Source organism: Athene cunicularia (assembly GCF_003259725.1).
Source record: "Athene cunicularia isolate RWA chromosome 17 unlocalized genomic scaffold, athCun1 chr17_part1, whole genome shotgun sequence".
In the NCBI taxonomy this organism is placed as follows: domain Eukaryota; kingdom Metazoa; phylum Chordata; class Aves; order Strigiformes; family Strigidae; genus Athene; species Athene cunicularia.
In genome coordinates this window covers 2,259,948-2,274,646 of record NW_020799122.1, presented here as the reverse complement: position 1 = coordinate 2,274,646, position 14,699 = coordinate 2,259,948, and the positions used below count along the sequence as shown (strand labels likewise).

Below are 14,699 nucleotides of genomic sequence, written 5' to 3'. Positions count from 1 at the left end.
ACTCTGAGCTGCAATTTGTAAGATAAAGGAAAATAAAAAGTAGCCTGTAGCTGTCTGCAGCGGCAGTAACTCCTTCTACCACAGTTCAATATCCCGCAATTGCCTTTAGGAGTGAGCTGGACAGGCGGAGTTGTCCACGCCTGTGCTGGCTTGGTGCGGAGCTCCTGTAGTGCCGTCACAGTAACACACCTGCGTGCAAACGCTCCTGCTGGAGGCTCGGCGCTGCTTGTTTCCTCGGAGCTGCTGGAGCACGTTCCCCACCGGAGGTCAGGGTGTTCTTTATTGAGTTGTATGAAAAAGCTGGACGGTGTTTTCAGCCCAGATCGGGGTTTTCCCCCATTGCTTCCCATCAGTGGTCTGTGTCATTCCACAGGTGAACTCCAGCTGCTAACAGCCGTGCGAGTGCGAAAGTCGCGGCGGGTCTGAGCTAAGCTCAGTTGTGGTTCCTCTCTGGGAATTTTTTAAGCTAGTGTAATTTTACAAACTTGCATACAGTGCTGTGTAAGCAAACCAGCGTGATAGAAGAGTCGGCAGAGAGAAGGACGATCTGATGACTTTTCTTCAAAGTCAAGACTGAGGGACTGCAGTGCAGAATCTATCCTGCCACTTCTTTTCCTTCATTTGAATCTGAGGATTCCCGTCACAATATTTCTCTGAGCAGTATTTCACTTCATTAGTTTGTATTGTTAACTGTGAAAGTCCTGTCAGTTTTTATCTATTGTTTCCTGCCAAGTGCTTTAAACAATCAGAGCTAAATTATACAGCTATTTCCTTAAGCAGCTAAATGACAGTCTGCTGATAGTCATTCAGTTGCACAAGATTAAAATAGATAAGTTGCCAGATAAGTAGCAGGTTGAGGAGTTCCTCCCCTGTGCATTAGCGAAAGGATCGTGCCTCATCGTTTTACAGCTGCCCTCCCCAGGAAAAACCTCTTGCTCGGTATCATCCTGCTCCTCCGTGCCCCCTTCCCCTCCCTCACCCCACGGCCCTGCACCAAACAGGTCGCTGCAGAATGGGAAGCAGTTTTTTCAGTGTTGTTTAGCTTGCTGTGCTTTGAAGAACTAAGTACTTTCAGATGTTAAAGCATGTTCCTAAGGTAAAGTGATGAGGCGGAAACAGTCTTCAAGGCTGCTGAGCCATTCCCATCGGGATCAGAAATTTTCTGTGGGGAGACAAAGATTCGTTCCCCATCTCAACCGAAGGAGCGGGAGAAAGCTATTAGCCTTGATTCACTGAAGTGCTTCTCTTCAGGAAGACATTAAGGAGACCTTACCGCAAGAAACTTTTAAGGGCACATTTTACAGCTTAAATCTACCTCTACAATGAAGAGACTTGCTGACAGAAATAAAGGGAACAACAGACTGACGCGTGCAGAGATGTCTCATGATTTTTAAAACGTAAGGTCATCGTTTACAAACTTGGCTCCTTCAAGTTAGGCATGCAGATGCTTATGTAGGTACATAAATAAGTGGCCTACTTTTCCGGGATGCTGAATCCATTAAAATCAATGGAAGTTCTGCATCTCTAAATAAAATGTCACTTATTTTTGCTAGCTAATTTTAGGTACCCAAATACAGCAACTTTGATCTGAAAGAAAAAGATTTTTTAAAACACTGCTGAATTTTGCCATGCTTCTGGGACACCAAACTCCAGGGCACGTGGTTAAGGCCTGGCCTTCAGCGGAATTCAGAGCGAGGTAGGATCGAGCCCTGCATGGAGAATTCGTTTGGAATCACCTTAGCATAGAAGAAGGACATTGTCTGTGGCGTGTGAAGTGCACATGAAACTGTTCGCTTTCAGCTCACAGCCTAAGTTAGAGGGCAAAGTGAAAGTATCAAGCAAAACATGCCAAAGCATGCTGTAAAGATCTCTCCATGGGATCAGCAATTCCTGTAAAGGCGTTTTTGAAGCCATCACGTTGGTCAGGCCGGATGCAATCTCTGTGCATTGTCCCTCGCAAAGAAGTTGCCAGGTCACAACTTGTTTTCTTGCTCGATCTGATCAGTGCTTGTAATGTCAATGTGGTCTGTGTAAAATGAAGTAAGAGGTTTGTCACATGCTTTAGTCTGTAGTTTTATAGCACTAAATCTAAAAAATGAGACAGGCGAGTGTCCTTTTGTCCTGTGAGGTCATTGATTTTCATTTCCTGCTGTGCGTGGTAGCTGTGTCAGCCTCTGTTTTGCTCTGCAAAACATTAAATCAGAAAGTCTACATCAAGAACTTTTCTTCTAATGCATTCTCTCTCCTGAAAGTAAGAGCTCTTCTGATTAGCATTTCTGTCTTGTACTTGAACCATGCTCTGATCATGTCATAGATACCCCTTCTGAAGTCTCTCGAGCTACCCAACTTGTGTAGCATCATGTTCAAGTTGCCTTTCCCCTTCTCTTCCCAGCCTCAACATATTTCCACAGTGTGTATCTTGAACTCCTTAAGTAGCATTCAGTCTTCTCCCTTATAATTTTCTTTATTTCCTTACCTGACCCGGGGTTTTGTGTCATCTTTGTGCCTTTTTGTCTGACAACGCCAATATTTAGAAACTGTAGCCTGTCCCCTCCACTCAGCACTCTCCATTCCCCCGAGCATCCGTCATGCCCCTGCTCCAGGTCCTCCCTCGGTAACCATTCCTCCGCTCCAGTCCTCTAGACCTGATCTTCACCCACATGTGTCTGTTCTGGGGAGTTTTGTTCTTTTTCACATCGCCTGATTTCCAGTTAGACTCGGACCCAGTAGTCTTGTCTTTTCCTGCTTACAACACACCCGCCGTGAAGAGCAAAGGCCATTAACACCGGGTTGTGATGTACTTGTCTGCTCCTGCACAAAACATTTTCTATTGGTGAAATGCTCCACTGATGTCAGCAGTAAAAGTTTTCAGCAAATTTTTAATTTACTAAATACTTTCAGATTAAGGATGAACCTGGAATGGCTTACATACACAAGACATTCAAAGGCCAGAGGGACCATGCAAAAAAGTATTCGTTTGAATACAATTATTTTCCAAGAGAAAAAAAAAAACAACAAAACTCTTTTTTTTTTTTCTAAACTGGGTCAACACTACATCTGCAGCACTCAGCCATTTTACACATGACACGATCACCCACTCTGTTTATCTTTAGGCAATATGCTCTTGCAAACTGCCAATTAATTGCATATTTGGTGCCTGCTCTCTCCCAGCATCCTGGATAAACACAGCGAAGCCAATCAGAGGGGAGCTGCTCTTGGCTGCGAGGGGAAGGAAATCTGTCATTGTCTCAGCCTTGTTATCTGCAACCAAGGCAGACTTTTTAGCAGCATTCTGCTTGTAAACACCCTCTTTAGACACTTTCTGATTTACATAGATGGCATATCAGCCATTGTCTGCGGCACTACCTGAGGATTTTTAAATAATTGCTTTCCAAAATATTGGATGCAGGCTGTCCCTGATAAAAGGCAAGGGCCATCGATGTGAGTAAAATGTGGTAAGCTAAGTCCTTAAAATTAAGATAAAGCTGAGTCCAAACAAATGTAAAAGAGAGAAAAGGGGAGAACGGGATATTGAGACTCAGTCTGTAGTGAGCTCTGCTCAGAGGGTCCTTCCTGTGGATTTTATCTGGCTCGCTGTGAGGAAGGTTTGGGGGCAGCTCTGGTTGTGACGTGGCCTTTTCAGAAAGGTTCAATCTGTCAGTGTTAGCCCAGGGCTACCTTCTCCTCCGCTCTAAGTTGGAAGTATTTCCTACTCTGTGCAAGAGTCATATGTTATTTAAATCTACATCCGGACAAAACAATAAGCCATAGGAATTAATCTCCATTGCATGCAGTGTTTTCAGACTGGCTATATTCATCCCTTCTGTCTCTAATTTCTGTGACGACTGAAATCCCGAAAGAATACACTGGAGAGATGATCCTTCACTGGGTTTGGATGTGCACTAGCTGCAGCCTAGCAGGTCTTCTCCCTGTCTTTATTTCTATCGTGCTCTAAAACTAAGTGACTTCAAAAGAGGCTCAGCTGGATCTACAGTGGCTACAGAGAGCCAGGACAAAATCTTCTCCTGGGGCAATCCTCAAGAGGATTTTAAACTGCCATCTTGACATTGAGTTATTGTAAATTAACTGTTGCTTCCAGGCAAGGCATGATGAATGGTCTGAAATGAAGAGATAAGCGTATATATGGATACATTCTCCCAGGCTCTCATGGACCTTCTGTGTTAAAAGCATCTGGGAATAATTCCTAAGACAGGGAATAGTCAATGCTGGGTCAATTCTTATTTTAATGTGCCCATGTATATAGAGAATAAACGAGCGGATTAGTTCCAACTGATAACCAGTGGTAATGCAGAAGAAAAGCAAGCTCCTTGTGTCCGTGTTTTAATTGTGTCATTTAATACCTAACTACTGGCAATGCCCTAAGGCCATAAGTTGAGATGAGTTGTGACGTGTTTTCTCTGCCAGCTCGATAGCACAGCCAGCTCAGAATCAGTGTGAGCAAGGGAGGGATCCCACAAAATGGGAGACTTGCAGTTACCTGCGACGGCTGCTTCAGTCCAATCCCGCCTCTGATAAATCAGTGAGAACAGAAACCTCGGTGGCAGGGGCATCTGGCCTGCAGACACCCAGCACGTGCTTGTCCCTCGGTTTTGCATGTACCATGATTTCTGGTGCAGGAACAACTGAGTTCAGAGGAAAAGCGATGCAGGCTGAAGGGAGTGCGTGCCCACATGTCGTGAGAGCCAGCTGCACAAATCGCACTTGGGAGATTAGAAAGGTGCTTGTTTGCGTCGGAGGGACAGCGAAATACATCTTGTGATTATCCACAAGTTGCAGGAGAGCTCTTGGCATAAGGCTGGGACACTGAACAGAGGTGTAATAGGAAACATCCTGGCAGTTCCGCCCTTCCACTTACTTCTCTCAATAAAAACATGTCCGGAAGAATACCAAATCCCTGCTCATTGCTCTCCTGAATCACGATGAGCCTTGGTTCATTGCAGATGCTCTCGGTTCCCTTTCTCATTAACTCAGGGAATGGTACAAACAGCTGAAAGAGCTAATCTGACCATCCCCGCTGTTTGTGGTCATCACCAGAGCAGCGAGTCTAAACATTTGCCATCAGAAATGAGTGAAAAGCACTGCCTCAAGGAGGACGTGTTTTGGGAGAGAGGGGAGGAACTGGGAGTTGTGGGAACTTGAACAAAATATTCCGTTGTTGGGTTGGTTTTTTTTTCCTTTATTTCCGTAATGTGCCAGAATTTTCTCATTGACATGGTGAAGTAAAATCTGTTGGATTGAGGCTGCTTACCAGGTCGTTGTGGAGTATTGTAATATTGAAATATGATGGAGATGAGATACACATGTTGCTGTCAGGAACTAGTTTATTATCGCACTGGGTATGGCTAATAATGCAAGTTTCAATTTCAAGGGGACTTGAGGAGAATGTCCTTTAATTCCTATGTGTCTGGATTGTGGACATATTCCTGTGTGTCTGGACATTTTTTTACAATTTAAAACGTGAATTGTAAATACCAATAGAAGGAGGCTGCAAGCTAAGCAGACAGCATTTATAGTTTCGGTTTGAAAGATTAACTGCCTTTAGGAAGTAGTAAAGATCAGAGCTGCCCGATCCCGATGCAGCTGCCTCCGAAACATGTAGACATTGCAAGGAGCAGTTGCTTCAGGAGCGGCACGTCTCGGGGAGGGTTCGGGAACGTGCCCTCCTCGAATGCGCCCAGCAGTGTCCAGTCTTCGGTAGGGCCGGCTGGCTGAGTGCCCCTCTCTCACAGGAATGGTGAATACGTAACATTTTGGAAGCGATGGGAGCCCGTCACTGAATAAAGAGAAAATCTTAGAATTAATGAGAGGTGCGGACAGAGGAGCCTGCGCTTATGTGCAAACTCTCTCCCTTCTTACCTGTATGTTTGCTGTACTGCACTAATTATGTATGAGAAAGAAAAATGCTAGATGAAGTTTAATTAGGAATGAGCTGCTTTGTCATGTAAACGTGGAGTGTGGTGCAGTTTCTTCAGCCTGGATCGCAGCCAGTACCTGTGCGCGCTCCCAGGCAGCAGGGAAGGGGCTGGGAGCAGATGCCTCTGCTCCAAAGCACTGAGCCTCAAGGAAGGGTTTGAATTACAAAGGAAGGGAAGGGGCTGAGCTTCCCTCCCCCCCACCTCCCTCCACAAAGGGCAATAGTCAGTTTACTTTAATAACCACACTATCAGCTGCAGAGGAAGTCTTGCAGTCCGGGAGTCTGGGAGCAGTTTAAGAGCCAGCTAAACCCTAGAAGCCAGACTGCCACCGGCCCGGCCAAGGGAGGGCAGCGCAGAGGATGGACCCGCACTGCTCTCCGAGGAGCTGACTTTCCTGGGGACCTCAGAATTGGTTTTCTATCCTGATCTTCTTTTTCTGTCCCGTGGAGGCTGAGGTAGGTGTCTGGTAGTTTTCCACTTAACCTTTCTTTTTGGTGGTTCACTAGGATTTGCAAAATTACAATGGAACTGCGATGACAAAGTATTTCCTGCACCTTCGTGATCTTGGTGCTGGAAGTCGATGATCCAGATTTGAAAAGCTGCACCTTTAAAATCTTTTGAATCCATATACTGCTTTTTTTTTAAAAAAGGGACAGGGAGCAAATATGGAGAAAACAGACTTTCCAGCGCGTTTTTTCAGCTGGTGGGGACTGCTGGGGCTACAGCATCTTGCAACGCGTTGGATTTTCAAATGTTGGATGGCTCTGAACAGAGATCTCCCGAGGTCTGTCATTCGGTTCAATGGTGCAGATGTTTGTGCTGTTTCCTGTGAAATCAGCCTGTGGGGGTCGAGGCAGCTGCGCCTCTAGCCAACCTCTGTATTCAATCATCTGCCAAGAAAAGGAGTGTTCATGCTTTCTCTAGGCATTCGTGGGGGGAGAGAAAAAGATGCAGGAATCCAGTGGTAAAAGAGTTTGCTTGAAAGGTGTTTACTCGGGGCCCTGATACTGTGGCAAAAGGGATCCGGTGATTTGGGAGAGAGTGTACAGGCAAGCAATTCCCTCACATCCACCGGGAGCGGAGCGTGTGGCACTGCATACAGAATTAACAGGTTTTTTTCAAAGCGATTGTAAAAGATCTGTATGATTGAAGAAAAGAATTGGCCCTGGACTGGGGTAGGGTGTGTTTGCAAGCAGTCCCGGGTGTGTGTAGGCGGCTGTGTACGTGGTAAGAGTACAGCAGAGCTAACTTTAAAGGGAGATGTGCTAAAACTTATGTAATGTATGAAACTGAATGTCCTTTTCTGACATCCCTGCTGTGAACCTGAAAAGACTAACCCTGAAATGATTTTTAACGCTGTCTTTGTTAGTCATCCTTTATGCAATTTGTTTCTTTTCACGTTTCATTTTGAGTAAAAGGAGATAGGCTGGTTTCACTCCCCTCTCCACTCCTCCTCTATTGTTAGTCTCTCCCAGCTTCCCGTACAATTGTCCAGCTCTGCTCTTCTCAGAGCCCAGCGGAAAAGGATATTGTTGAAAAGAAAGAAAGTATTTCAAATTAAAGTCTGGCAAGCATTTGCGTCCTCATTAGGCTTCAGACACACTTCCTCCCTCCCATCTCTTTTTTCCCCAAAGTAGCAGGGTGACTAGTATTGCTTGCACCGTCTTAAACAGCGGCAGGATCCCTCTTAGCCATTCACTATTCAATAAATGCAGCAAAATACTAATCACAGTTTGAAAACTAAGCATATTTATAATAATATGTACAACCAGGAACACCTCAATAAAACGCAAGTAGTGAATTCTCAAGTTAAGAGAAGCCTCATTCAGCCTTGCCCCAGCAGCGACACTGAGATCTGCCCCAGGCAGGGTCGGGGGCTGTGGCTTGTAGGATGGGTGTAAGGAAAGGAGTGTGCAGTGAGGGAGAAAAGGTCAAGGCTGCGTCGGTATTTGTTCTCATTCGATCATAGCTTGATGTAGCAAATGGCAATTAATAGTCATGGTCATGTGCAGAGGTAAACTGATGCGACTCTCCTTGCTTCCTTTTGATTCCCAGCCATCTCTTCAGTCGTTTTCCTTTGAGCAGCACAGATGCAGCAGGGTTGGGCTGGGTGATCTTTGGGGGGACCCAGCCGGGAGAGCACGTGGCCTTGCAGCATGTTTGCACTGCGCGACGCTGCAGCGCCGTGGCTGGGCCCCGGGCACCACCCCCCTTCCCACTATGCAGCGAGTAGCGGGAGGTGTCCCCGGGCACGGCTGCAGTGCCTGGGAGAAGAGGGCTGCCGTGGGGGCTGGAGAAATAACGTAGAGTCTTGTGAGGCTAAGCTGCCTCCTGCGGCCTCGTTAATGACAATATTAGGACAGGGAGATGTGAATGAAGCAGGTGGAAGAGCAAAGGGAAGCCTCAGTGCAGCAGGAGAGCTCGCTGCGGACCCCGGTGCCGGCTGCTCCGTTTGCTCCCAGGCCAGGCTGCAGCCCTGGCGTGGCTGGTGGTTTGTCACAGCAAGTTGCCAGGATTTCGTGGCCCCTGGGTGCACACTTGGGAGGCTGGGAAGATAGTGAGTGGGATGAGAAAGCTCTCGGTAATTCTGTGAGTTTCCTCCTGCTGAAAGGGATAGGGATAACACTTTTTCTTGTTTAAAAGGTTCTCTCAGCTCCACTGGGTATTGTACAGAAAGACCTTCTCTTTGGCTTTCACCATTTCAGAGACCTGCAATTTGATGACAGATTTAATAATAGAAGATACAATTGTGATTTGTGTCGAGAAGAGCTATTGAAAGAACTTGGAGTCCCATCACCTGGGATAGCAAAATGGAAAGGCACCGATTTGTTCAGTCCCAATTTTAGATACTTGAGACACAATTTTTAAGACTTGTTGGGCATTGATGTCTGCTGGAGTTGTGTTAAATGCTGGACCTAAGCTGCCAGTTACTCCCGTCAGTGACCGTTTTAGATATACAGGCTTATTCATTTCTCACAAGAGGTTCTCCTTTCCCCCAGCACTGGTCCCTTCTTCCACCCCTTCACCATATAAGAATTTTTGGTTGTTTGGGGTTTTTTTAAACAGAGCCTTCATCTCTTTTTCCTCATGATATCCCTTCTACTGAGGTAATATCAGCACCCATTAATGGTAAGGGATAACTGGCCCCAGCTGGGGGCCGTGTTGTTGACCGTGTGTCCCAGCAGCAGTGAGTGGGGCTGAGGAGGTCCATGGCCTGGGTCGGACCTTTGCTGGTGGCACTGGAGATTCTCTGCATCTTGCTATGACTATTGCAGTGAGAGGTGGCAGCCTCTGCCCTGCTGCGATGGGAGGGTCTGGCACACTCCATTTCTCAGTAAAGAGCAGGATGCAGACTGGGCTGCAGTCAGTAGATTTACAGCAAAATACAAGAAAAATAAGAATTAGACTGATTGGTAGAATGTTTAAAAGGCTTTAACAAAGCCTCTAAGCAGTTTGTCATATCCTGCAAGGTGGTTGGCCAGTGGGCTGGACAGGCACGTTCTCGAAGGGATTGCACAATGTGGTGCATGTGCTGGTGCTGTCCCATGGGAGAGAGCAGAACGCCCCAGCACAAGAGATCCAAATTAGTCTTTCCACCTGCAGGACTGATGGTCACAATGCGGGACACTTCCCAGTGTTTATTGTCCCAACAGTCCATTTCATATCTTTCAGTTCCCGTTAGTTGTATTTGCTCTTTCCCTCCCTGCAACTCAGAGAATGGGCAGCTGCACATTTTAGCAAACTCTCCTGCTGGAGTCTGGTAAAGGTGGTCAGCATTGAGGGAAAAAGTGATTTGAAGAGAACATATAAAATAATGAGGAGAGTAGTCAGTGCCTGCAGAGCCTGCGGTCCTCACTGGGACTTGTAATGGTGGGCACGAGTAGGGCTGAGGGCATTAAATTACACAGACCATGCCAAGAGAGAAATGCCAGAGATGCCTCCTGTGTGGGACCAGGGCTCTCCCAGCCAAAGCACAGGGGAGATATTTAACTGCACTAACAGCAAGCCTTGTTTCTTTATGTAGAGCACCTCAGACTTGGCCTCGCAGAGCTCCTGAGGGTGTTGTCACTGAAATTGTCGTTCCTTTCGGGAGCCAGGTGACAGGGCTCCAAGTCGCGCCCGTGACAGCCCTTCTGCGGTGCCGCAGCTCGCAGCCGACTGCTGAGAGAGCACTGCTGTGCCGAGAGAGCTGTGCCGCCTCCGCCGTGTGTGTCTGTGTGTCTGTACATGTGCCGGGCCTCCGTCGTGTGGGGGGAGTCCGATACAGAGCCTGTGTCCTTGATAAATTGGGGTTACCCCCAGTCAGATGGCATCAACAGTTCAGGCTGCTTGCACTTCCCTGACTGTCCCCAGGTAGCTGCCCAGGGCACCTGCGGCACAAACCAGCCTTCTCCTGCACGGCCCCTCGGCCAGGACAACATCAATAAAAATGAGAATTTATGAGCTTTGTCATGTACAGCAAGCAAAGCATCGTGCAACAAATTAATCACTGATTGCGCTGCAGTGCTGGCTGGGAGCTTTCTGGTTCTCTCTTGGCACCGTTGCAAGGTTGTTAGTTAAAAAATGAGTTTGATAAAGAGTGACTCCCTTGACTCCCAGCCCTTCTGTTGCCTCTGTTACCTGCTCACCGAACAGGAGGCTCTGTTAGCCCAAAACATGCTTTTTACTGTGCAAGGTGCACCAGCTTTTAGTCGCCAGAATGGGACAGCACTAAGAGTTCTCTGTGCTTGTCTGTTGCTTCCTCTCCAATGATTTTGGGATGGTGTAACAGCCTGACTTCCAGTTTGGGCTGGGAGGAGCTGGGTACTGCTGGTCTACTGGAGACTTAAGGAACAAACAGTGCAGGAGCTTCTTTGGCCTTCAGCAGGAGGTTCACAGGGACCAAAAGGCCTTTGCCTCCAAGCTCTATTTCTTCCTTCACACATTTACAAAGCAGCAAGAGAGTGTCTTAGCTCTGGTTTTAAAGCACTCCCAGGTGCTTTAAAGGGGCTGTGCCATAGCAAAAGGAGTTGAAATTGGCTCTTGGTTCCTGCACGTGGCCTATAAATACTGATGGCATTGTTGAGTCAGCTGTCATCCTGTCCCTGAGCTCCAGATAGCATCCCCTGGCCTTCTGTAGGAAATTGTGTTCGCTTGTCTGTATGTATACAAAGACAGCTGTATGTATATGCATGACTTCTAAAATACAAAGTAGAGCGTCATTATGTAGCGGAAGCATAAAAACCTTCTTAACACTTGATATAATTCTGACACGTCTGTTAGCAGTGCTTAGTGAGAGATCTCAAAGCGTTTTTCATACATGAACCCACAGCAGCATACATCTTCCTAGTCCGTAAGGAGAAGCCAGAGCAGCGAATGGGTGTTTTATCCGAGTGACTTTTCGCACGGGAGAGCCGACCCATGCTGCCTGCACCCCCCCAGACCCTTCGCCTGGCTCCTGTGCACACCAGGGCTTTGGAGTCGGGTGCTGGGGCCGCGGGTTCCTGCTAAGCTGTTTCCCTTTCCTACCAGAGAGGTTTTACTCATTGTTGTCTAATTTCAGCAGACAGGAAAAATACCCACCTTTAAATTGTGTTGCCTGCCCTGTCCCCACAGCTGGTGCTAGCAATTGTCCCAGTGTTCCTACCCAGACCCGCGCTCTTTGTTTTCCTACGGGTAGCTCTGCGAGGTTATTGTTTCTGCAGTAATTTTATTTCTCCCTGACTGAGACCAGACCAGTGTTTCCTACTGACTCATGTCATCTGTTGATGGCCTCTTCCTTTCCCTCACATAACTCAGTGCAGGGGTGGGAGATGGAGGTGGGGCTGGTCCTCAGGGTTAGTGAGTGCTCACAGGTTACAGCAGCCCCCCGAGAAGCCCCGCAGAGGAGGAGCAGTAGAGCTGTAAGGCTGCTGCCGTGCTCTTCAGGCAGACCTGGACCCAGGCAAAGAGGCTGTAGGGGATGTTGTCACGTGTTTTGCCCCTTGGTATGGCAGACTAGTACCAGCTGAGTCCATCCAGCCTGATTTGCTCGTGATGGTGAACCCTGAGACCCCCGGCCACACAGATGCCGAGTGCTGCCTCAGAGACCTGTCAGATTTCCAGGCATTGCCTCAAACACTCAATAGGTCCGTGGAACGAGCTGCCAGCAGGTCTGGTGTAGCTACAGGTTCCGTTTGGTTCACCAGGCTTGGTTCTTACTTCTTTTTCCTTTCCATTTTCTTTTTTAAGAGTGCTCTTACATCAAAGCCAGGCCCTGTTGCCCATCTTTGGTGTTGGAGGGTGACTTGTCTCCTCTGCATGGAATGGAGCCCCCTCTGTTCCAGTTAATGCTAATGGCAATTACCCAGGCGCCGGAGAGGGAGCAGGGCATTCTACATCTTAGATGTAACATCAACATGAAATTTCATCACCTAGGTTTCAAGAAAAATAAAGTGTGGCTGGACTTAAAACACAGCGGTAAGGAGGAGTAAGGGCGAGAGCCTTTTATGAGCATTGAGAATATTTGTAGCTAAGCAACCAACATCAGCAGGAAGAATAAATCAAAAGTTTCAGGGCTCTGCCTGCCTGCCTTCAAGGGTCAGGAACTATATTTTCCCTCTGTTAACAAGATTGCCTTCCTTTGAAACATCAGCTATTAGCTACTGCTGGAGGCAGGATACTGTATTAGATAGACTAGAAGGTTGTTGTGGGATACTGGGCTAGAAACATAAATGGAAGGACAGAGAAGATAAGCATCTTGCCAAAGGCCACGAAGTGAGTCAGGACTCCCAGCAGCTTACAGGAAAATGCTCTTGGAAAAGTAACGTCTAAGACATACAGAATATTTTCTAATTACTCTTGTGTAAGTCCTCCTAACAACTCATCAAGGTAGCAGGTATAGACTATGCTCCCATTTCACAGATGGCAAAAGTTGAGTGACTGGATGACTGTAGTGGTTTGTGTTTGAATCAGAGAGTCTCTGTGGCTTTGTTCATTTTATATATTTGTACAGTTCCTGTTGCTTGGGGCACCGATCTCCATTGCTATGATTGCAACACAGATCTGAGGCCTATTAGATAATTGAGCTTTATTTTCTGCAAAGATATTATGCAGTGTTCTTCAGTAGGTTGCACCAAAAAACCTAGAAGCAAGACATTTTACTTTAAAATATATTTTATTTATAAAGAGGAAATTCCCCAGAAATGCCAATGGGAATGGCAGCAAATCAAATCCCAGCAGTTATTTTCTCAATGGAACTTCTTTTTTTTTAAATACCATCTTATAACCTCAGGGCATTTTCCATCTCCGCTTCTCCCTCCTGCTTAGTCAAGAGCTGGTTAGAAATGACGCTCCAGTCTGCACCCTGCGCTGGCAGCCCCACCGCTCGCCTGAGAGACGGGGCTCGTGCCTGATCCCCTTAAAGTACTCCTGAACCCAACTGCTGGAGCCCTGAGACCCTGCTAAATACACAGCTGTAAGACACCGTAAATCTAGGCCTTAAATAGACTTATTCCCTGATCGAGAGCCCCAGAGACCTCTTAGCCTTCGTAGACACTAAAGTTGGTGTTAATTATAAAGCTGAGTCTATTAAGGCCAGATCTCATGGTATTTATAGGGAACTGTGTTCCTAAACCAGGTTTATTATTTTAATGAGAGGAATGAACTGTAACACCGGATAACTCGTGTGGTCTTGGGCTTCAAGACCTGTCCCAGTACCGTTCACATTCCTTCTGGGCAGTGCTGCGCCAGAACACGCTTCTCAGCAGGAGGACTGTCCGTGTATTTTAGCACTTTATATGGCATTTCCTCCTCCTTTCCACCTAGAAAGCTTCCTGTAGCATTGAGCATTTCAGTGTTTAAAAAAGTGTGTCTCAGTTTTTAAGTATTCGTGCTTTTTATACGTTGATCTCTATTCAGAGCATCCTTTTAAAGATGACAAGCATATAACTTTTAGGAGGCAAATGGCTGGTTTTTCTGTCTTATTTACTGATACAGCTGTAAGCCTGGCTGATGGTGACTGGAGTTACTCGGCTGTGAAAAGCACTTACGGGTTTGAAAGCAGAGGGTGTTTCTGTCCATTAACACCAGTGTTCACGGAAGCCCAGCTGGGTGGGGAGTCCATTTAGTCCCAGTCCCACAGCTGGGCTCTGAAAGGCAGCTTGAGCTGACAGGTAGAGATTAAAGGGCTGTTGGGTGTATTTAGCAATAAGACTATGGTAGCATGACAGTAAATGATTTGGGGGCCATTATTAATGTTAACATTCATTCAGGATGAATTTTATCTTTCATATTAGAGAAACTATCACTTTTGGAAGTAACACAAACACAGTTTGAAAGCGGTACCAACTATTTTAAAAGAAAAAAAAAAATGCATTGGTAGTTGTGAGGGAGATACTCTGGAAAGAAAAGGTACAGCCTGGGTTAAGAGAAACCCAATGCATTCATATAGATCTAAGCTTTTTTGTTTGACATTTTTTCTCTCCCTCCCACCCACCTTGGGACTGAAGTGTGGTAGGACCTGATCTGCTCCCACTCCTCTGCGTGTAGGAGCTGAACCGCTCCGGCTGGTTCCCGAGTTATTCCCAGCTCCCAGTCCCTTCAGACCACGAAACAGCTCCCTGAGGCAGTGACAGAGTTTCTGAAATGCTTCCACAAATACAGATAAGCACAAACCATTGAAAAACAAACACTCCAACTCTCTCCCAAGCCTTCCTCTGCCTGCAGAGAGTGTGCTGGAGGGCAGACCCAGGGAGTGGGGGGACAGCCGGGACACCCGTGGGGTGGGCAGCTCCTGCCCCTAGT

The 14,699-nt window shown here is 46.9% G+C and overlaps 1 protein-coding gene across 9 annotated transcripts in view; it reads left to right on the top strand.

Annotated features, from left to right (window-relative positions):
• DAB2IP (DAB2 interacting protein) overlaps positions 1-14,699 on the top strand; it is a 203,659-nt gene that overhangs the window by 116,521 nt on the left and 72,439 nt on the right. The window contains exon 1 of one of the 9 annotated variants that reach the window (XM_026860158.1): positions 6,201-6,391. The exons of the other annotated variants lie outside the window; for them this stretch is intronic. The gene's annotated coding sequence lies outside the window, so the exon portion shown is untranslated. Of the gene's footprint in view, positions 1-6,200; positions 6,392-14,699 lie in introns of those variants that run through there. 9 annotated transcript variants of the gene reach the window in all.